Source organism: Triticum aestivum, chromosome 4D (genome assembly GCF_018294505.1).
Source record: "Triticum aestivum cultivar Chinese Spring chromosome 4D, IWGSC CS RefSeq v2.1, whole genome shotgun sequence".
Lineage (NCBI taxonomy): Eukaryota > Viridiplantae > Streptophyta > Magnoliopsida > Poales > Poaceae > Triticum > Triticum aestivum.
Window position 1 is genome coordinate 512,856,481 of NC_057805.1, and position 4,613 is coordinate 512,861,093.

Genomic DNA, 4,613 nt, shown 5'->3' on the forward strand with positions numbered 1-4,613 from the left:
TACCTCAAGATGTTTGATATATCCTCATCTTGTACGTTTAAATTTTTTGGTAATTACTGAATTGTTTCCTTTTACAGTGTTCTGCCAGGGAGGAAGTGAACTCACAAAAATATGAGCCATGTGACATGATCCGCTTGCAGCAAATCTTACTTGCTCGCTATTGGGAATTTTTCTTTTCACATGTTGTTGAGTGATGGGCAAAAAGTAATGATGCAAGTCGAGTGATTGATAATCAGTATATTATAGGTCCTGATTTCATTGTTTAAAGTCATAATGCAGTCATGCTTGAGGTGGATGTGTATAAAATTCTGTAACGACTGTATGTTGCTGCCTACATGTGCTTGAGTTGTTCATGTTATCCTAAATGGATATTTCTAGAAGATTAATTTAGCCAATAGGATGCCTGGTCATGCTTGATATGCTCTGTATCATGATTCATATTTAAGTGTTTTCTCATTCGTTGGTACATAGATATACTAAAAAGCTTTTAGCTTTGTGAGTGTCAAATAGTCTATGATTGCTTGTACCTTTCCATTTGCATTTGATAAAGTTTCTATATCTATATGTTACTCATGTGTCATGCTAGATAGAATCACTTCTCTTTTGGATAATTGTCATTAGCATGCCTCTTTCTTCTGGATAATTCATAATGGCCACCGGCGAGCTGCATATTGTTCATATTCCTTAGCGGCATCATGGTACTAACTGCCATTTTTTAACTTTCTTTTGGATAATTCATAATGTCCACCGGCGACCTGCATATCGTTTATATTCCTTAGCGGCTTATAGTACTAACTGCCAATTTTTTGTAAAATAATTTTCTTTATATGCTTATTGTTATTGTTTCATCTCACAATTTTCTTCTCAATTGATCTGCATATTGTAGGCTATTTCCTCTGCCAGAATGAAAGGAGAATATGCTGAGAGGTGGGACAGAGTAACTTCACTTATAAACTATTTGTTCTTTTAGAAGCTATTGTTTTGTATACTTGGATTTAGGCCATGCTGCCTTTGTTAAGAATATCAGCAGTGTCATATGTGCCTTCAGTTACCTCTTCCTCTCCACTCCATCCCCACCCTCTCATGTCAGTTTTGGTTTCATGCACGATATTCTGACATGGCATGCACATAATCAAAGGATAAATTTAGGTTTGATACTATACTTCCTATTCATAGTCAGTAGGCAGGAAAACATGAAGAAGTCACCTTCCATGTCATTGTGTTGTACAAACTGGTTATAGATGTGTAATTGATGAAGTGTATTTCAAAACCAAGTTGGTTACTGTTAATTGGAGGATTGAAACAGTTGTGTAGATAGCCTTCACGCATGATGAGAGTCTCATTGCTTTACCGACAAGAAGCAATGGAAGGCGATGCCACTGCAGTTTATGCGCTCAGGTTTCTCCGCTTCTGTTTGGCCTCTGTCAGGTATAGAATGATACATGTGTTCCTTTCTAATATTCATGCCTCCTTGCATCCTAATATGTTACTTGCATTCTGGCTTCAGCTGTAATTTGAATGTAGCTTATTCATGAATGGATGCTTTACATGCTCATCTGGCCTCCGTCTTGGCGTTAATGTTGTGATTGCCTTTGCAATGAAACCTAATAAAGTGATATATCTTCTTCATCCCTGTTAAGCGATTTTTTTTAGTTCTTCCAGCTCAAACTTCCATTTTTGTCCTTGCAACTACGATCAATTTTCCGATTCATTTATTGTGAAATCTTATTCTACAAGAGGCAGAAAGTCAATTCTGATTGTTCTTAATGTTAATATGTATTCCTGCCTCTGATACCCTCACAAATTTAATCGATTCTCCTGTTATTATTTTTTATAGTTGTATTTTGAGCATTGGCATCTCTAGCGGAGCTGCACAAGCAGAAAGCTGAGCAGGAGCAACTCGGGGATTAAGAAAAGGTCTAAAATGTTGAATCTCCCAATAAAGTGGTACTGTATTTCTCAGCTTCACTCAGCATCTTCTACCTCAACCAGAATTCAGCTACTAAACACATCCAGTTAATCCATGAATAATTGTGAACCTATGGTATTTCTCTCTCTGCCGTGTGAACTGATAAATGCCGGATGACAAAGTTGTGAACTAAGCAGCAAAATGAGGCCAAGAGCCCGATGGCGTTGTAGCTATCGCCCCCTTCGGTGTACAGGAACCAGGCAAAACACCACTGTTAATGTGAGCGACGACGAGCGAATGGGCAGCGACATAATGCACCATGGCATGACGATCAGATCAGCGATATGATTGTTGCGGTGGACAATGCCAAGGATCAGTTCTTTTTGTCGATTGTTGTGTGGGATTCTATGTCAATCTTTTCTGGAAACTTCTGTTTTCTTGATTCAAATTATTTAAGAAATTGTGAATTTTGGTGTCTTTCGTAAGTAAATGTCAGTGTCAAGGCGTCTTTTGTATATTTCAAGTAATTCTTAGAACGTTGCCAACGAACTTATTGTTATGGTGTTGTTCTAAACCTTGAAACTTTTGGGGCATTATATGCTACATATCATATGAAATGTATCATTTGAATGCATTGAATCTTCACAAATTTTGGATATGATTCACCCGGCAGGCCTGTGGCAAGCCTCACTTCCTATTAACCGATCATTACCTGCTTCGTTGGGACCGGCACCCCACGCCAAGGCTTGATGTCAAGTGGTTATCTTTTATTGTGTTGCTTCTATTACATGTTGATGTTTCTCCTATCTTTTATTTTTTTTTCTTGTTTGAATACATATGCTAAATGAGGATTCTTACCAACTTGTGCATTACCTCTTTGACCAAAGCATTTGGACCGGCACCCTCGCGCCAAGGCGCGATCCCGTTCTAGTATATATGAATGGCCAAGGAACCCGGCAACATGCAGACAGGATATCTCTTTGAGAAAAGTGGTTGGTATAATTGCACTAATACAACATGCGATATGCGATCAACGGACTTTGCAGAGTTGATAACCCAGCAAGGCAAGGGAAAATAGATGATGTATCTTTGATCATCACTCTTATTTGATCGAATTTGTTGGATTAATCGATGTTCATATGTATCCACAGAAGATGGGAAGCGTCCAGTCCAGCGATTGGGAGGTAGGAAAGGAAAAAAAGGAAGCCAAAAGGTCCGCCTGCACAACTCTAGTCTAGGCCACCAGAGCAAGCACAGCTAGCTGCCGACCAAAGACTGCTCGCTCATCTGCTGTACGTACTACGGTGTAGGAGTACGAGCATGCTGTACGTACTACTGTGTCCCATATGAGAGAAAAGGGGAGAAGATAGAGGGCACTGCCACAGACAGTGTTTGACCCAAGAAGCTTTCACCACGAGAGGGACGATGCATTTCATGGTCTCTACTTCTTTTTTATTGAGCTTAATGCATTTCATGGTCTCCACAAATTTATATATTGTTTCCCACAGAAACGATTACACTGCAAACTTATGTATTGTTTCCCTGCAACTGCAAGAAAGAAAATGCTACTCCACTGTACAAATCCCATGGAGAGAATAAAATCCGACGGAGGAGGAGAGAAGAAGGATCTCCTGTTTGTATATAGGATAGGAGGAAGTACTACTTGCCAGGCTAGACAACAAAAGGGCAACCGCTTTATCCCGGTCCCACAGAGGCCACCTCCAAACCCCAGTCCCACGGTAAACAAAGGCGCTGTGACTTCTTTTTACTCTCTCATGCATAACACAGTAGTAATGCTCCTCCATATCAAAATAACTCGAGTAGTACCACCGTAGAGACAGGCAAACGTACACTTTTAAGAACTCGAGTGGCTTCCATATGACAAGGCCAAGGAATCCACGTCAGAGGCCAAACCTAATGCTACGTCAACCTCTGGTTCAAACAGCATTTTTCAAGAAACAAAGTTGTGAAAGATTCAACAAACAAAGTTAGGTACAAATGTTTCCGCAAAAAAGAAAAACGTTAAGCATTAATGCACTAATACAACCTGTTTAATGTGTGATCAACTTCGGAAATTACATATCCTCAATATGAGGAAATATGCACATTCATGGTGTCAAACGATACAAGTGCGGAGGGGATCTCTCTCGGGGAAGATGGCTCCCTCCCCCCTCTTTGACGCCACCAGCCCCCCCCCCCCCTCCCCCCATACCACCGACAAACAAAGCAACCGGCGCCGCGTGAGACCGGAACCATCACCTCTCCAGCCACCCTCTCAACCCAACCTCACACCAGCCCCACTCCCTCCGCCGGCGGAACCGCAACCCTCTGTGCCCCCGGCTCGACACCCTAGCCCCTATGCCGAAGATGATCTCCCGCCAAATGGCCGACACCGCATTGGTCGGACAAGGGGGCCTGCTGCAGATGGGCGACCGCGCGCGCGGTGGGCCGCCCTCAGGTCGACGCGCGAGTTTGCTAGGCCGGCAATCCACCTCTCGTGGATGCGGTTGCCACCGGCGTCGATGGGGGTGAGGGGACGGCGCGACTGCGTGCGAGCCATCGGAGGAGAGGAGAGCAAGGGGCGGTGAGGAGAGTGGGGGAGTGGCCTAAATGAAGGAGAGAGAGGGGGGTTATTGAGACGTCCTGTCTGTCCCCCCCGCTCCCTGAGGCGTGCAGGCAAGAGCCACGCGTGGCCGCAGTGAGC

At 43.1% G+C, this 4,613-nt stretch overlaps 1 long non-coding RNA gene across 1 annotated transcript; it reads left to right on the forward strand.

Moving 5' to 3' along the window:
- Positions 1 to 231: 231 nt before the first annotated feature.
- On the forward strand, positions 232 to 2,468 carry LOC123099208 (uncharacterized). Its single transcript, XR_006448105.1, has 3 exons — positions 232 to 927; positions 1,315 to 1,428; positions 1,838 to 2,468. It is a non-coding gene; the product is annotated as an uncharacterized lncRNA (long non-coding RNA).
- The last annotated feature ends 2,145 nt before the right edge of the window (positions 2,469 to 4,613 follow it).